This window comes from Euphorbia lathyris, chromosome 5 (assembly GCF_963576675.1).
Source record: "Euphorbia lathyris chromosome 5, ddEupLath1.1, whole genome shotgun sequence".
Taxonomy (NCBI): domain Eukaryota; kingdom Viridiplantae; phylum Streptophyta; class Magnoliopsida; order Malpighiales; family Euphorbiaceae; genus Euphorbia; species Euphorbia lathyris.
The window spans coordinates 82,696,854-82,716,942 of NC_088914.1; the positions used below are offsets into that span (position 1 = coordinate 82,696,854).

General features: G+C 32.8%; 1 long non-coding RNA gene across 3 annotated transcripts; it reads right to left on the bottom strand.

Annotated features, from left to right (window-relative positions):
- Positions 1-6,390: 6,390 nt before the first annotated feature.
- Positions 6,391-15,389, bottom strand: LOC136231112 (uncharacterized). 3 transcript variants are annotated; one of them, XR_010689681.1, is made up of 7 exons: positions 15,107-15,389; positions 12,123-12,206; positions 11,057-11,105; positions 10,080-10,195; positions 9,134-9,216; positions 7,985-8,071; positions 6,391-6,633 (listed from the first exon to the last, which is right to left on the bottom strand). It is a non-coding gene; the product is annotated as an uncharacterized lncRNA (long non-coding RNA). The 3 variants fall into 3 exon arrangements; XR_010689680.1 differs by having other exon boundaries at positions 6,391-8,071; XR_010689682.1 differs by having other exon boundaries at positions 6,391-8,071; positions 9,134-9,375.
- Positions 15,390-20,089: the final 4,700 nt, after the last annotated feature.

Here is a 20,089-nt window from a genome sequence, read left to right on the forward strand (position 1 = left end):
CAACCATTTTAAAGTGAATGTGTCAATCTTGAGGGAAATTTCTCCCTATACAGGAAGGAAAGTTATCTCTCCTGCATCCGAGGACGCCGCCTTTTAGAAAGGGAAGTTATGTAATCAACCACCTTCAGAAAAAATTAATCGTGTTAGATATGGAAAAATACGATTCTGGCTTCGCGAAATGAGGATTAGCGAAGCATGCGAATATAAATGTGCAGGGAAATAGGTGATTTTACTTCGCTAATCAATGTTTTCGCGAGGTATGCAAGGTCTGAAACGTGACGATCTACGTCGCATATCGATGATTCGCGAAGTCTGCGAGGGAAATCATGAACTTTTCTACTCGCAGACTTCGCGAACTAATCGATTCACGAAATAGATCGTCACGTTTCAGGCTCTTTCTCTTCGCAGATCTTCGCGAAATGTATTCATGAAAAAACGCAGAAAAAACAGCATATACTTACATTTTTCGCGTCTTTCACCCTTAAAAACGACAATAACAATATGATAAACTGGGAAAAACGATGGAAATAACGTAGAATAACCATTTCTTTGATGGTAACAAGAAGAAAGAAACCAAGTAACGAGCAAGAACAGGAAGATGAAGAACCATGGCTTCGTTTTCTAGAATTAGGAAGTTGCAGAATCAAGAGATGAAGAGAGAAAAAAGAGAAATTCATTGTGATTTGGCGAATTGGTGCAGATTTCGTGCAATTTAAAGGAAGATATGAAGATCAAAAGTCTTGAAATCATTAATGGAGGAGCCAACTTTTTGCGTAACCAATGAGAATGAGGGGAGCAGCCGTTCGCGTTGTGGGAAGTGGGAAGGTTAGGGGTATTATGAGAAAGTCACACAAAATCAATCTAGATATATAGTAGGTTGAGTAAATGGATTAAATATGTAAATAGACCTCCTATTTGACCTAGTTTTGTAATTTTCCCTATTTTCAATTTGTGTAATTAGGTCCCCTTGTTTCCACATACTACATCTATTAAGACTTTCAATTACAGAGGTTACAACTTAAAAAATGTATTATTTTGACATCATATAATATAGTCAAATATTAACATTCACCATCTTCCTATCTATTAATTGCCCATACAAATTTCTCTCTCAATTAAGAAACAAAATCTATCACCCAAAAAAAACAAAAGATTTTACAATAAGAAAGAAAAAAAATAGCTTACGTAACCATCTAAAATAAAACAAAACTAACCGAAGTGAAGGACTAAAAAATGCCACAAATCAGAAAAGATCAATATCAATAGTAAACGAGAGAGAAGATTGCAAAAAACAATGATGGAGAGAAAAATCAACATATGAAAACAAGTAGAGGTGTGGTGAGCAAAGTGTCAAAAAAAAAAGAGAAGATGAGATGGTCGTAGCTTAGGGCAACCAGATGGTAGCCCACCAGACCTCCATGACATCCCTCAATATGAAGCCCCCTAATGGACCTAATGGAACACTCGAAAGGAGGAGGTGCGAGACCGACATAGCTCGTTGGAGCTTTAGACACCGTTGGGTTACAAGCCAATCCAAATAGCTGCAAAACTATCTGAATCCATAAAGGCTGATGTCCTCAATTACTTAAGGATAATATCCTTGCTGTCGCTTGGTATCTAGCGGATAAAGCATCTTGGTTTAATTTATTTGTAGGTACAATTTTCTCTTTACATTTAGACATTAAAATATCCATCATAACCATCTGTATATTATCATTTATCACAATTATCTGTGATATTGAATGGTCTAAGTCTTCTTTTTATTTCGATTGAGTCACTTGCCAATTCTCTCAAATACCATATGTTTATTGTCATAAACAAATAAAAAAAAAGGAAAGTATGACTTGTGCACTATTGCAAAAGGGATAATTACTAATCTGACCCAATCAACGACCCTAATTTACATATCTAACCCACTTTGCCTCAAAGTTACCAAATTAGACACTTTCACCCATTTTGGACAAAACTAACCTTAGTTATATTCGATCAATCGATCGATCTACTCCTTCTCTTCTTCTTCTTCTTCTTCTTCTTCTTCTTCTTCTTCTTCTTCCGCTTCATATGCTTCTTCTTCTTCTTCTTCTCCGTTTCAACTTCTTCTTCGGTTCATCTTCTTCAATTTCTGATACCAATCGATAGCGATTTTTGAGATTTTTAACATATTATGTTCAATTTTCCGTACAAATGGTATATTTTTAGCTTATACGCTTGCTTTTCTCGTTGGTTTTGCCTCTTTCTTCATCTGTAATGGTATCGTTTCAATTTCCTCAATTTTCCATAATTTTTTTTTCCATTTTCCTCCATTGTTGTCGCATTTGTGACGAAATTGTCGCATTTCGTCACAAATGCGACAAGAATTGTCGCATTTCGTCACAAATGCGACAAGAATTATCGCATTCGTCGCAAATGCGACAAGAGTTGTCGCATTTGCTATGAAATGCGACAACTCTTGTCGCATTTGTGCGAAATGCGACAATTTCGTCACAAATGCGACAATAATGGAGAAAAATGGAAAAAAATTATGGAAAATAGAGGAAATTGAAACGATACCATTACAGATGAAGAAAGAGGCAAAACCAACGAGAAAAGCAAGCGTATAAGCTAAAAATATACCATTTGTACGGGAAATTGAACATAATATGTCAAAAATCTCAAAAATCGCTAACGATTAGTATCAAAAATTGAAGAAGATGAACCGAAGAAGAAGTTGAAATGGAGAAGAAGAAGAAGAAGAAGAAGAAGAAGAAGAAGAACAAGAAGAAGAAGAAGCGGAAGAAGAAGAAGAAGAAGAAGAAGATCGATCGATTGATCGAATAGAACTAAGGTTAGTTTTGTCCAAAATGGGTGAAAGTGTCTAATTTGGTAACTTTGAGGCAAGGTGGGCTAGATATGTAAATTGGGGTCCTTGATTGGGTCAGATTAGTAATTATCCCATTGCAAAATTGATGATTTAACTTGAATTAGCTAAAACTAGGAATGACAACAGGTATTCTATCCGCGGAATTGGCTAAAACTAGAGAAAACTAATATTAAATATTATTCTTATTTTTCTATTATTTTTTAAGAATTATTTTTTTTTATTCTTCTTTCCTAAAATTTATTAGAGAGGTAAACAATTACTTTTTACAATTATAATCTTACTCTTATTGGAGATGTCACAATTACTTTTTACAATTATAGTTTTACTTCTATTTTGATAATTTTTGAAATATTTTTCATTCATTTTTTTGTTAATAAATTTTACGTTATTAAATTAAAGTTCTATAGTTATATAAAAATTAATAAATCAATTATTTTATATTGAAGATAATATTGTGATTATATAAAAAAATAGAAAAAATAGATGTTTTATTATTAAAACATAGAGTAAATGGTAATTTTGGTATTTTAAAATTTATTTAGTATAGTTTGACCATTGACTAAAGCATAAGGACTAAGGAGTTAACAAAAAGAAAAATTGGATGACTAAATAATTATTTCTAAAAACATAATGACTAAGTAGTGTATTAGGTAAAAACACAGAGACCTTATAATTATGTACCCTAAAAATAAAATACAATATACAAAATGCCAAATTGAAGATCACGTCAAAAATATCGCAATTGAGTGGATAGAAAAATAGGATTAATTTCAAATAAATACTCTATAGTTTCATGTTTTTTCAGATTGGTATCTATAGTTTTTTGTTACAAACCAAACCCGTTCGTTTGCAAAATTTTCATTTTTCATTGACTTTGCCAAATTTGGCCGATAATGACACCAAAATGAATATTTTCAAGAGTTAAATTTGTTTAGTATTATATTTGCTATAGAACCATATTTTTTATTTTTCAAAATCATTATTTTTGGATTTTTCTCTCTCCGAACATTATATTTCTCTCTCATTAAAAACAACATTTAAATAACCTCAACCCTAAAAAGTTGAATAATTAAAGTTGATTAAAATATTATTTAATTCTTGAAAATTTCAATTTGAGGTCGTTATAGGTCAGATTTGGTAAAGTCTAACAAAAAATTAAAATTTTGCAAACCACATGGTTCAGTTTGTAACAAAAAAAATCCACAAATACCAATTTATAAAAACGTAGAGCCATAATTCATTTATTTGAAATTAATCCAAAAATCTATCCATTAGTTTTGAACAAAAAAATCGAATTCTGTTATATGAAGTTTTTAGCATTTTTTGTGGGGGTAATTTATGCATCATTTTGTGGAGGTAACTAGCACCGGTAGTCATAAAAGTTTGAATAATATCATTAAAAGGTCATAAAAGTTTATTTTGTCTTGATAAAATCACTTAAGTTTGTTTTTGTCTCAATAAAGTCACTTTAAATGTTTTTTGATTTTCCACCGGAATTGATTACAAAAAATTAATTCAATTAAATAAGGATTTTCAATTAAATTTTTTATTACAAATTAACTCATATGACATATCAATTGTCAATTAAAATGTGTAATTACATTTTTCTTAATATGCCGAGTGGTGCTCACATAAAATTGAGATGTCACGTCAAACTACTCTTCATATAACGGCTAATATATTATTTTTTCATAAACACACAAAGTATATTAAAATGGACTGGCATTTTTAGTTGAGATGTTATTCATGATGGTACGATCGATTGTTATATCTCATATCTGCACTGGTGCTCAATTAGCGGATATTTACAACAAAGCTCTTACTTATCTTAATTTCATATTCTTCTAAGCAAGTTGGACATTTGTGATCTTTATGATCTAAACTGAGAGTTCTTATATTAAGCATCCAGTCTTTTATGTCACTCGAAGGATCCCCAATTCACATTTGGACACGTGTATTGTGATCCCACGTAATAATTAAAATAGTGTGGCCTCTTATAATATGTGTGAGTTCATATTACACGTGTCAAAATATGTATGGAAGGTCCTCCGAGTGACATAGAAAACCGGGTGTTTCTAATAATTTGCCTTAAACGGCAATTTATTAGAAGCACCGAGTTCTCCATATCAAATGAAGGATCTTCCATACATATTTTGACACGTGTAATATGGACTCACACATATTATAAGAGGCTCCACTATTTTAATTATTACGTGGAGTCACAATATACGTGTTCAAATATAAATTGAGGGTCCTCCGAGTGACATGAAAAACCCGATGCTTAATATAAGTGAGTTGCGAAGAAACTGAAGACTCAATATCATGTCTCTGGACTCTGCCTACTATTCCTATGATTACAACCCATAAAATTCCGAGGATTGAATGCATAGTGAAAAAAGACACTACAATACAACCTTGTCAATATGCTACAAAAGGTCAGCTTTTTATATTTAGAAAAATACATTTTTCGGATCACAGTCTTGATCACATGCACCTTAATGAGCATCACAGTTAGACTTAGGTTTATTAGAATCCTAAGGTGGATATTCAAAACATCACGAGGTTTAGATTTAATAAGCCTATATCTAATGGTGAATGAACAAATTTACTTGCTTATTAAGGTGCATATGAAATTTTTTGTTTCGGATCCAGCTTTATTTGTTGAGTTGATTAAATCTCTAATTGGATCACTTTATAGTAGATTCCTTGCACAATTCTTTACATGTCTCTTTTTTAAATGAATAAGATGTCATGGAACCGATTGAACTAAAAGCTCGAACTTATAGTTAAGGCCCAATCATAAATCTTATATTAATCTCCGACACACCCCCACACGCAAATGCCCCTTGGGCTTGCAGCGTGCACAACACAGGCCCATCCCGCCATGTGTTTTAATTCCACAAATTAATGAGGTTGCCGGGACTCGAACCCTCGACCGTTTGGTCCTAGAGGCTCTGATACGATGTCATGGAACCGATTGAACTAAAAGCTCGAACTTATAGTTAAGGCCCAATCATAGATCTTATATTAATCTCCGACATAAGAACCTTTTATTAGGCACAAAAACTCAAACAACAAAACAGAAAACAAAGGTATCAGTAGTTTTACATTGAAAGACACCTGCTCTATAAAGACTACAAAAAAATAGATGCTCCACTGATTCTTCATTTTGGCCGCAAAACACGAACCTTTTATTAATACACTTTTGACAGCAATTACACAGGCCAACCAAACAATTTAACTGCAACCAGGAACAAAACGGTATCCCCAAACTATGTTCGACAAACTAACAGTTGGTTTATTGCTCTTCAACAAATTATAAGCACTAGCAACTGTGAATTTTCCAGATTGGATACTGGAACTTAAGTCTGATATTTGAGTTTTTCCTCTCTATATTGTTTTTGCAATGTTTTTCTCGTGTTCTCAAAAGTGAAAAATAAACACATTAATTAAAGGCAAACGCAAACGCAAATGCAAAGACAGAATACAATTTGATTTGTATAACTTTGTACGTATTTACAGACTAGAAGTATTACAAAATTTATCACAAGAATTTTAATGGTTTATAATGTTAAGAATATAAACTCTAGTTTTTACTAATTACCTATAAACACACACCAGCTCCTCTTGACAAGTATTATTCTTCTAATGTCCTGTCGTAAATTTGATGCTGCAGGATTCTAACAATAAAGAACAAAGATAATAGCATGTATCATTTGCTTATGTACCTGATTTCTAACCATCGGGTAGGGCGCCTTGGACTTTATTGTTTCCTGAAGAATGAAAGGAGGAAATATCATCTGGTTGAGAGAAATTGCAGCAGACTGTTTTATTATCAGTAAATTTGATATTAATAACTTTAAATCCATCAAGGATGATCCTTCATCAGATCCATGTTGAAAAATAAAAAAGAGACATAGTTCCAGCATTTTATTTGCAGGCACAAAATTTAAACATGAACAAGCTGCTATACTTCAGAAAACATTCATTATGGATAACAACTGATATTTTCAGTGAAAAATTGAAGGTTTTCTATTCTTCCTAAATAGAGAGTGAATCTTATGCTACGTTTTGAAGTTTAGTGATCATACTATAAATGCATTAGCAACCAACAAGCGAGCATACTTCATGCCTTAAATTATTGAGGGACTAACTACCGTCTCCTAACTGATATATTTATGTATTCATAAAGCATTCAATGTAAAGTTAGTGTAGAACAGAACTTCCCCATATACGAAGCAAGGATAACTGACAGCAGGAACAAGGAATTAGGAAAATGAAACTAAACTAGAAGCATCAACTTTCAGGTTCTATACTTAAGGTAGTATTATAACCACCTTCAAATAAATTGTGACAATAATACATATCAGAAACTATCACTCAAAAGACCAAAACAATTCCAAGGCCCTATTTCCTTTATTTGAATCAATTCTAAAGCACATATATTCATCTTAGGAAAACTAAACTTCGGATTTTTTTTCCTTGCTATGTTCTCCTAACCTTTTATTCCTTCAATAATTATTTTGGGAATAAATACAACTCCCTGCTATATTGAAGTATCACAGAAAAAAACATAAATAAATACAAACACATCTGCACAAGCAATGAAGCACCTAAATTGCTAATTATGTCGAACAGAATGAATAGTTGATGCACACTATTGAGAACTATTAAAAAAGTGTAACAGACCATGGAAATAGAGGTAAATCCGCGGGATACCATGTAGATTAAGAGTCTACATTGATATGTTTTATTTAAGAGCAATACACGTAATATATACAAGGTTCTCCTTCAATCAAGGAGACAAACTGACCCTACCAGCAGCTCTAGCAGCCCTACAGCAGCCTTAGACATACTATTCATTAATTATATTGACCTATACTTATAATATAGTCTTAAACATAATACAACTCAAAACAAAAAGCTTAAGATACTTTAGAATATAAAGTATAATCTGGAAGATGCAACTCAGAAGAACAAATCGGTCAGGCAAAAGGTAGACGACGAGACAACAACTGAACAACAATCCTTGTTGGAAACGGAAAAACAGAAACCCATTTAAAACATCACCACAAGAGGCTGCCAGAAATATCAACACAAATGGAGATTCACCAGAAAACTAACCGGACAGGCAGGACGGAAATAGAGAGGCAGCGGCGGAAGAAGAACTTAGACTTGGAATTAGGTCCAAACAGTCTGCTCACAGTAATGCTGAAAGAAACGGCCCAAAAATAAGAACCCATAAATTCTTCTCACAAAGCAGAAAACCAATTCTGGAATCTCAATCCATAAACCGAATACAGAAGCCGAAACAAGGCTCTGATACCATGTAACAGACCATGGAAATAGAGATAAATCCATGGGATACCATGTAGATTAAGAGTCTACATTGATATATTTTATTTAAGAGCAATACACACATATACACAAGGTTCTCCTTCAATCAAGGAGACAAACTGACCCTATGAGCAGCTCTAACAGCCTTACAGCAGCCTTAGGGATGCTATTCATTAATTACACTGACTTATGCTCTAACAAAAAGAAATGTCAAATTCTCAAAATATTGAGAGCTGTAGACAACATGTTGACATGTATTATAAAGCATACTCGAGACATCACAAATAATTCGTCCAATTGTATGGAGAGTCTTATCATCACTTGTATAACAATGAGCATCTTCATAATCATAACATTCCTCGTCTGCTGTGGCATATTGGTACTGTTGATAATTAGAGACAAAGTCATTCATATTGTTTTCTACCTTGGTGAACTCTAATACATAAGCCACAAAGATATTTTTCTAGAGATTGCCAAATCTGTGGCAACACAGTGTTCAAGCTAATCTAAGACCAAGTGAAAATCAGGCAATCTTAACAAGTACTCTCATCTTTTGGTTGTTGCTCTTGACAACAAAATTGATGAAGTTTCAATTTCAAAAGCATGTTGAAAGTTTCAAGATGAAATGTTATATGCATTTGTATGCTTATCCACAAATGTACACAAAAAACATTTAAAAGGAAAATTTTCCAACTGAATGCATTAGCAACCAACAAACCAGCTTACTTCATGCCTTAAAAGAAAATCTATAATGTCTCACAAATATGTACTACATAAACAAATCAATCAAATAACTTGAAATATGGTGTTTAACAAACAGACACATTTCAATATGATTTAAATAAGTTGGAATATGAACTAATTCATAAAAAGAAAATATCCTAAATTCGAATTAGCTGTTTTTAAAAGCAGGACAATGGGAATGAAAAAGCTTACCTGGTTGGTTCATATTCACCAAAACTGCTTTAATCGCTTGAAGATCTTCAAAAGTTCCCACTCCACTTTGCCTAATGAACAAACTGCATCCCACCGTATATATTGTTAGCGAGTCATACACCAACAGTAAATGTCATAGCAACAGGGGGGACTTGCTTTGCCACAGGCGACAAAGGCACTACCTCCAGCAGATTTTCAACGATTATTAAGCAAGCTTCGGGTATTGTCTTTGTACTCTGCAGCTAGAGGGGTATTAAACATTATGTAAATATCAGGGTATTAATTAGTGTTTCTGTAATTAAGTTTTTTAGTCCTTAGATTGTAACGGCTATATTCAGAGTAGCCAGTATATAACTAACACTTGTCAATTCCCATGCTGTCATCTAACTTCTAAGACCAAACCATGCCAAAACCATAGAACCAAATCGAAGAAAAACAGAGATGGGAGATGGAAACTTACCTTGCTACAGAATGAAATTGAAGAAAACCAGAGGAAGTCTTTTCTATTTGTAATTCAACTCTAAATTTATATACAACTACAGAACGGATATATGCAAGGTTTGATTGAATATTTTCATGACTGCTAATAAATACATAAGCCCTATTGTTCTCACACCCCTTATTGGCGCTGATAACTAGCGCCAGAAATCTGATGGGGATTAAGAAGGATAAGAGTGCGATTTTTTCATCTTCCAGATAAAGAAGACAAGAGTCGGATTATTCCGAGTCTATATCGGATAGCTCCAGCAGCAACTGCAGCGAGTGAGGAATAAGTGCTCATAGAAAGGATGAAAGTTGCAAAGAAATTGAAGGCTCAATATCATGTCTCTGGGCTCGGTCTACTATTCCTATGATTACAATCCATTGGCAGCCATAAAATTCTGAGGATTGAATGCATTAATAAACTCCGAAATTAGCTGATAGAATGTAAACAGAAGAAAATTACCAATGGAATCAACAGCTATGCCTGGCCTACTATTGTGCCCCAACAAGCCAGCCATCATCAAGCTTTCACAAAATGCATTATTCATATGGACAAAAGCATTATCATCAGGTAGGTTCCTGAAAATTGAAAAGAGGGAAATGTCATCTAATTCTTTCCAGAGAACTGTTTTCCTTACTGCAATCATATGAAAAATCGTTTTCCTGAATAGAAAGTACAAAGCATGAACTTAAACAATTTCTCTTTGCAAACATCACTTGCACTTTTGGACCTACAAAGCATGAACAAAATATTTAGGTGCCGTTTGGTTCACGGAATAGAATAGAATAGTTATTCCTAAGGAACATAATATTCTTTAGGAATAGATAAAAAAATTATTCAAAAGACAACATTACACTCAAATGTAAAATTTTTCTTTTAAAATTTTGATTATTACCATCTATTATTCAAATATTTAATATATATTATCTATTCCATTTCCATCAATTATTCGAATGTACTTTTGTAAAGGTTAAAATAAGGAATAGCTATTTCACAAAAACATGGAATACACATTCCACGAAATAGCTATTCCATCCAAAATTATCAACCAAATGTAGGAATAGCTATTCTATTTCTCTCATGTTCCATGAACCAAACAAGTCATCAGAGTTTTCTCAGAATAACATCATGAAGCCGTGTCAAGAGAGGCTGGCAAACAAATGACTTGGTTTTACTGTAAAAAACAGATGAATTATACATTGGAGAAGCCATGAAGCAAACATATGCATTACAGCTTCTCCATGTGCAAGAGGCTTCAGAAGTACTCAAAAAGCCAACAAAAATATGTTACCCAAAATTAACACAAAAGTTATGTTATTCTGTCTATGAATGATTAGCAGCTAGCGACAATGGTGGAGGCCACAGAAGCAGAGAAAGCTGCAGGGTACCAATAAAGAGGATTGAGCAAAAATAATAGGATATATCATTTGCTTATTTACCTGCCTTGGACTCTATTGTTTGCTGAAGAATGAAAGGAGGAATTATCACCTGGTCCAAGAAAAAATATGAGAGAAATTGTTGCAGACTGTTTTATAGCCAGTAAATTTGATATTTGTTTAATATAATTGAAGCAGACTGTTTTATATCCATTATAATATTTTGAATTTGATCCGAGTTTTACGATTCCTAATCGATCAGGCACAAAATTTAAACACCGTAGCAAGAAAAAACCAAAAAAAAAAAAAACAATAAACAACAGTATGGATATCCACAGCTTACAAGATCTCCTGGATAAATTCAGGAATAACTTATTTTAATAGTCTAAAGTCCCGAGACAGCAGAAACGTGCAAAAACGTTGTCAACAAATTGGAAACAAATTTAGCAAATGAAATGAACTTTTGGTTCACGGAAAGGAATAGAACAGAAACTATACCTACACTGAATAAAATAAGACTGAATAGATAAAAAAAATTATTCAAAAGACAACATTACCTTCAAATGTAATCGTTTTCTTTAAAAAATTTAATTATTACCATCAATTATTCAAATATTTAATATTATATTATCTATTCCATCAATTATTCAAATGTGCTTTTGTAAAGGTTAAAATGAGGAATAGCTATTCCACAAAAACATGGAATACACATTCCATGGAATAGCTATTCCATCCAAAATTTTCAACTAAATGTAAGAATAACTATCCCATTCCTCCCACATGCCATGAACCAAACAAGCCATCAGAGTTTTCTAAGAATAACATCATGAAACCGTGTCAAGAGAGGCTGTGAAGCAAACAAATGACTTGGTTTTACTTACAAACAGCTGAATTATACATTGGAGAAGCCGTGTGCTCTGAAAGAGGCTTCAGAAGTGCTCTGAAAGCCAACCAAAATATGTTACCCAAAATTAACACAATATTTATTCTGCAGGGTACCAATAAAGAGCAAAAATAAAGAGCAAAATGATTAGCAGCTGGCGACAGTGGTGGAGGCAACAGAAGCAGAGAAATCTGCAGGGTACCAATAAAGAGCAAAAATAATAGAATATATCATTTGCTTATTTACCTGCCCTCTAACCATCATCTATTCAACAGGTAGGGTGCCTTGGACTTTATTGTTTGCTGAAGAATGAAAGGAGGAAATTATCACCTGGTCCAAGAACAAATGAGAGAAAGTGATGCAGACTGTTCTATAGCCAGTAAATTTGATATTTGCTTAGTATAATTGAAGCAGACTGTTTCATATCCATTATAATATTTTGAATTTGATATGAATTTTACGATTCCTGATCGATCAGCCACAAAATTTATACATCATAGCAAGAAAAAAGGGAAAAAAAACAATAAACAACAGTATGGATATCCACAGCTTACAAGATCTCCAGGATAAATTCAGGAATAACTTATTTGAATAGTCTAAAGTCCCGAGACAGCAGAAAGGTGCAAAAACATTGTCAACATATTGGAAACAAATTTAGCAAATGAAATGAACTTATTAAATTAAAGTAAGCTCTCAATGAAACTTCAACAAGCTGCTATACTTCAGAAAACATCCATTATGGATAACAAAAAATTGAAGGTTTTCTGTTCTTCCTAACTACAGAATAGCAGGTTCCGACAGTCCACACATAATTAGAACATAAAAACTAAAACATAAATGAAGAAGTCCACAAAAATAAAGGAAAACGAATAAACACATTAGCTAAAAAAATGAAATTACAGCTCATGTACTGAGGAAAAATAAAGAATCCAATAACTACAAAATGATGGCAATTAAGACTGAAAAAATTTCCATCTCATGTTTCTTTATCCCAAAGGAAATATAACATTTCTGTTCCTTCAATTCCTGAATATTAACATCATTTCAAATTTGTCCATAGTTTAAGACTCATAATAGTTTTAGAATAGATAAACATGCTGTTATCGACACACATGAGATCAACTTGATAACACAAAACTTGCTCACATATCAGAAAAAGCGATTTAATATAAACCTTCTTATCATTGGAAAACTTGCTCACATAAAAAAGAAAAGAGAATGATTGCAACCAAGAATAAGTAGAGTCTCAAAATCATAGGATTGGTTGAAAAATTATTGTTGAAACATTATTGCATGTCCTGCGCCACACAACTATGATGATATGAGAACTCGGGCGCACTTCAGTGATATTATCTCTGATTCAACAGAAGAAACAAGAATTGAAGCAATGGAAACAGACAAGAAAAAATAAAGTAAAGAAAATATACAGATAAATCAAGCAAATTTTTTTTCTGATGTATGGTCCAATGGAATTAGAAAACATGTGTAATCTTCGAATTCAAGAACTAACACAATCGGTTGTTTAATAATTTTGAAAGAGTTCAAATTGCAGAATTCAACAATCTGTCATCAACATATTTGAAACAAATTTTGCATTTGATGAACCTCCCAATGAACTGATCTGATTCTTGTTAGAGTAAATTTGAAGATTTGAATTCTTTCAAAATGCAAAGCACTAGCTTCTAACAATTTCACATATAATTAATAAAAAACATCGAAAGCAGGAGATAAACAATGATCAATAAAGGAGCTTAGTGATATAATGTAATAGGTCATAAGCCTACAAATAAAATGAATTCCATTGCATAATTGGCATTACAATAATATCTCTTTCAATCCAAAAGTTACTATTGCTAGGACATACATCCTATTAAGTGTTGGTGCCTCTGTATAATTAACTAGAGGCATCAAACTAATATTAAGATACATTAAAGTAACAATCATTTACAACGGAAAAAAAAAAAATCATTAGAAGAATTTATTGAGAAAATGAACTTTAGGGACTGAAATTTACAGTGATTTCAAAATATAATTATACTTTGTTACCAGATCTATTCTGGTGTTATCGGCTGAGAAGCCTTTGTCACGCATTTCACGAATGAGTTCTGATGCCCTTTGACTAATCCTCGTGCTGGAGAACTCCATGAATAATCACATTATAAGAGCAACTATCCCGTGAGATGTCATTGTCTTCAGAAGCTTCTAAATCAAGCTGATTGTATCTTTAAACCTTCCAACTTTGAACAAGCCACAAGCCATAAATTAGGATACTATATATGGATACATCTTGTCCATTTCCATTTCTTGAAATGTGCGCTTTCCACATTTACAAAAGTCATTTATCAAAGCTGCCCAGGTTACACTTAGATACGAATCGCCAGTTTTTCGACATTTAAAGAGCATAGACCGGTTTCAATTGCACATTCCTTCCTCGCGATACTCCTCACGTGTCCCTATAAAAGGCATCTCTGCTAATTCATACCGCTATCATTTCATCTCCCTTTTCTAGAATTATGAATCAGATTGACTCCAGTTTTATCGTCAAATATCGGCAGAAAACACTCTTCCATTATCTGTAATGCCACAGCCAATTTTGAACTGTTGGGAGATAACACAGTTCCATCGAATGAAACTCCAAGTAAACCCTCCTCCGAGTTCATGTTTGACTAAGTTAAGTGTAGCTCTTGACATTTGTTGCCACAGAAAGCTAAGGATGGATTAATAATAAATGCAGTTCCAGGAGCATAAGTAAATGTTCATATTTGCATAAACAGTAAATGCAGTTCGAGGAGCATAAGTAAATGTTCACAGAGTAGCGCTTATGCATGAGAGTAGCACTTATGCACGTTTACTCAAAAATCTCTTGCAAAGGCATAAGTAAATGTTCAATGAGCTCAACTGCCGCATCTATGCCAATTAATCAAGATGTTGTAAGTAATAACATCAAGTTTATAGCTCTTCTTCGGGATGAATTAAAAACTTTGTTTGCCCTATGCATTTGATTTGATCAGGTAATCCACAGAGTACCAACATTAGATTCTATACCCTTTGAATCATCGTGTTGATCATATAAGGACCCTTCACTATAAATCCTTCTTTACAAAGTTGATCTGATTAGGCTGAAAATCAAACTTGAAAGTTTTTGACAAAACAGAGAACCCAAAATTAACACGCCCTAAACAGCAGAAGCAATAAATTAAAATGTTACAAAGATGAGGCTTAATTCTCACCAATTCCATCTGATTCGACGAGGAAATATCAGTCAGAAAATCTTTCATCCTAACGAGTGCAGATAACAATTTGGTGAACTCAATCACGGAAGGTCGAGGATGCATACTAAGAAGCTGATCAAAGGAAGCGAGGACGAGTGGGAGGTGAGGCTGAAGCTGAAGCTGAAGCGGAAGAAGAGAAAGAAAGAAGGCGTTTGAAAGTGAAGGTGTAGTTGATCTGAGATCGATTTAGGGGATTTGGGTTGGCGGCGGTGATATGAATGGGAAATCCCTAACAAATAAAGACGGAGGAATTGAAACGATGAATGTTATATAGTTATTGATACCGCAAAAGTTATACTTTCCACCGCACTCTTTTGACATTTATGCCCTCTTCACAATTTCAAACCAATAATCAAAAACTCTCAAATCCTCTCTAGGTTTTGAAGCTTTTCATAAAACCCGACCTAAAACGACATACCGCCAAATAAAGGAAGGGGAAAAGGCTTAATGAATCTTCCGATAAGTTTTTTTTTTTAAAAAATATGTCCGAAATCACGGGTTCCGGAGGCGGAACCCGTTTTGTTTTTTTGCCTAAACGGAACTCTGACGCCGTTGCCACCACGGGCGGAACGGACGAACTGTTCGTTCCGCCCGTGGTGGCAACGGCGTCAGCCAGGTGGAAAGTATGGCGCACCCGTTCCACCATCAGGTGGAACGGGTGGCGCATCCGTTCCACCGTAAGGTGGAACTGGGTTCCGCGCTCGTTCCACCGTATGGTAGAATTGGATGGCGCATCCGTTTAGGCTTATTCCTTAAAAAAAATTCAAAATTTAAAAAACGAATTTTTAATTTAAATTTATAGCGTAAGATTACTTCGTGTTCGAAATCATGGTCTTCGGGAATACTGAGATCCATTTTCGTCAAATTCGGGTTTTTAGACTTGGGAGAGAAAGAGAGAAAAAAAAATTGAGTTTTTAAAAAAATAAAATAAAAAGGGCATAAATATCAAAAGAGTGCGGTGGATGAAAAAAAATTTGACGTATATAGCAGCTCACATATTATATTGAAACGATAAGCTTTGGTTAATTTAACCCCCAAAAAAGGGTTAAAACTGATTCCTTTTTCCTGAAAATCTTGGTTAGCAATATTATCCAAGTGATTTTTTTTTTAATATTATTATTTCACGTATATGATGTAATTTATATTAATATAATAGGGTAAATTTTATCTATGGTGTACAACATTTATCTCATTTCATACTTTGGTGTACAACCTTTAATTTGTCTCACTAATATGTACGACCTTATAGGTGACCTCCCACTTTGGTGTACAGCCGGTGAAAATGACCGGTCAACGTCCGGTCAACGTGCCACATCATCATTTTCATTCAAATCATTAATAAAGTAGGACCCACAAATTATAAAAAAAATCAATTTTTATTTTTTTTCCTTTTTTACCTTTATCCCCCAATCTCTTCGTCTTCTTCCCTTTGTTTCTTTCTCACTCTTCAAATTTCTTTCCCTCTCTAACACCTCTTTCTTTAAATTTCTCTCTCTCTAAACTTACCCCCTCCCTCTCTCTAACATGATGTGAAATATATTCTTAAATTTTTATTGAGATTGTTTAGCCCGTGGTTTCACTTTAGATCAAATTGTTAAACTGTACATTAAAATTTCTCTTTTTTACCAAGTGAGAACAAAAAAGAAATCATATTCTCTTTGTCAAATTTATATCCAAGGTTTCTGTAATGGTATACCTTCTTCTCCTTCTGTATTTTTTTTCTTCAATAATGTTAACAAAAAAGTAAAAGTAAAAGTAATGGTTAATTATACATGATGGAGAAAAGAAAAAAAAATACATTATATATATAAATCAATTAGGAATCAAAAGAAGTCCTGCCATTGTCATACCTTGTGATGAACATGATTCCACCTGTTGAAACTGATCGCTTCAAAGCAACTGAACTTCTTACCATATCCAATCTTCCAATTTTCTTCATTTCATCATCCTCCTTAATTGACAAACATGAAGAATTCAATGAACCTGACCTTCTAATTTTTTGAATCCCATCATCATCTCTAATTTCAACCATATGAGATCTCTCTAAATCCTGAACCACTAAAACATAATCATTACTCCTGTATTTAAATTTTTGGGCTGTAGTTATCGCCGGCAGAGTTTCTTCAATTACCGATGGTGGTGGCTGAGGCTGCGGTGGTTGCAAGCAATATTAGCTCGACAAAGAGGACAACTTGCATTTGATTTCAACCATTCAATACAAGATGAAATGCGTGGTTACAATTGGGCAATAATCTTAAGCTTTCATTTTCTTAAATTTAAGAATCAATTTCACACCATGTTAGAGAGAGAGGTGAGTTAGAGAGAGAAAGAGATTTAAAGAGAAAAGAGTTAGAGAGAGAAAGAAATTTTAAGAGTGAGAAAGAAATAGAGAAGAAGATAAAGAGATGAAGGAACAAGGGTAAAAAGGAAAATGGAAAAAAATTGATTTTTTTATAATTTGTGGGACCCACTTTATTAATGATTTGAAAGAAAATGATGAGGTGGCATGATGACCAGGTGTTGACCGGTCATTTTTACCGGCTGTACACCAAAGTGGGAGGTCACCTATAAGGTCGTACATATTAGTGAGACAAATTGAAGGTTGTACACCAAAGTGTGAAATGAGACAAAGGTTGTACACCATAGATGAAATTTACCCTAACATAATATGTAATGCAATTTGATGATTGTTTCAAATGTTGCATAAAAAAAAGTAATTAATTTATTAGTCTCTATATTTTGATAAAACACACTATTTAGTCCATATATTTTCAAAAACACATGGTAAGGTTTCTAATCTTTTTTTTCAGTAAACTGTTTAGTCATTCCGTCTGTTTGTTAGATTTTTTACCATTTATGACTTCGGAAATGACTAAATGACCCTTTACTATTTACCTTCAAACTTCGGAAGAGGAAATCCAATTTAGAAGAAGAAGCTATTTGTATGGAGAACAAGAAAAAGAACAGACCCAATGCTTACGAATTTGAACGATTAAGAAGAAAATCAAGAAGAAAAACACTCAAAGTTGATTTTAGATGCATTAGCGTTTAAAGGAAATGAAAATAAAGGAAAAGAAGAATGCAAATCCAAATTGACTAACAGAATCTTCATGAGAGTCTAATGGAATGGACTAAACAGTTCACCGAGAAAAATATTAGGAACTAAACAGTTAACCGAGAAAAACGTTAGGGGCTTTACCGTGTGTTTTTGAAAATACAAGGGCTAAACAGTGTGTTTTGTCAAAATGTATGGACTAATAAATTAATTACCCTAAAAATATATATAATTAAGTATCTAAACTTTATATATTCAAGATCAGATTTTTGTTCAATTATTTTTCTACGTTACATTAAGTATTTGATCATTGATTCTGTTATGGATTTAACCCTTATTTAATTTTTCAATCCAATTTGGAAAATGAGAAGATCGATTTGGTGATTTTAATGCTGAAATTTGCAAAATGGAAGAGAAGAAGATCGGGTTTGGAATAATTTACTAGAAATTGATTTTTATAAGTTCTTTTCACTTTTCACTCTCTATCTCTCATAGTCAATAAATTCTTATTTTTATTTGTCCACGTCAATAGGCCGGCACTAACGAAACGTCCCGTCCAAACTCAACGAAAAAGTTAAATAATGGCTAAATTTATAACGGAATCAATGATCAATGGCTCAATGTGGAAAAATAATTGATTATGAGTTTGATCCTTAAAACATATAATGTTCAGGGACTTAATTATACGTTTGCCAAAAAAAAAAAAATACTCTATCTATCACATTATATAAATCATTTTAGAAAGTAATTTTTTTTAAATAGAAGTCTACAAAATTCTATTTATTTTTCGGTCTCAGTATTGAATATTATTTGGCGCAAAGTAAAAAAATTACTCCATCCATCCTATTATATAAATCAGCTTAGAAAATGAATGTTTTTCCAAAATATAAGTAGCTTTAGTTTTGTAAGAATTTCTAATTTGGCTTTTTGGTCTATGCATTGAATTTTTGTCTTATATCCATGTGTTTTTTAACATTCCAATACTTATTCTCGAACCGTTACATAGGAAAGAATTTTTATAAGTTTATTAATTTAACTTCATATTAATTGTATTTCTTAATTTGTGTGAAAATCCTAGAATAACTTACATAATAGGACGGGAACAACATGCGGTTTACTTTGTTTGCAAATATAAATAAGTGATTTAAATGTTTGTAAATAAAGATTTGTTTTATGTTTTTTATAAAACAATCTATTTACTAGTAAGTTCTCGTGACATTCAAGAACATTTTTATCTTTTATAAAAGTTATATTTACATTTTACGTTTTTTACTAATTTAACAGTTTATGAACTAAATTGATATTTAAATTTATTTTACTAGCTGCGATTTGATTTAAGACACTGTGCTTTGTCGAGATGTTAGTATAATTTTTTTACAGTTAAAATGTTTTTAGTTATAATCATAATTTAACAGTGTTATTTAAAATATATATATATATATATTTTTTTGTAAACACAATCTATACTATAAACTTTTATTTTGTAAATTTATCAAACCACATAACTTTTTTTTTTTTGTAGAATATTAAAATCTACATGTTGTTTGTACCAAGTGAGTATGTTATAATCATTTAAAGGATTCTTACTTGAATGGGAGTTTACTCGATTAAAACTGAAAATAATTATGTTGATGTGGATATGAGCAGAGGAACGAGTGTTTGTGGTGAGAAAAGTGCCACAAAGGAAACGATTATTGTTCAGACCATTAGTATGGGCTAGGCGTGATGTTTCCTCGTAGAAAGTATATTCCTCGTCCCAAGCTAGTGATAGATAATACTCAAAACCAAACTCTCATTGATTATTTTTCTCTAACTAACGAACCCAATAGGAATTAAGGGATTTTTACTTCTTTTCCTAATGGATTAAGGTGCAAAAATACGTCTAA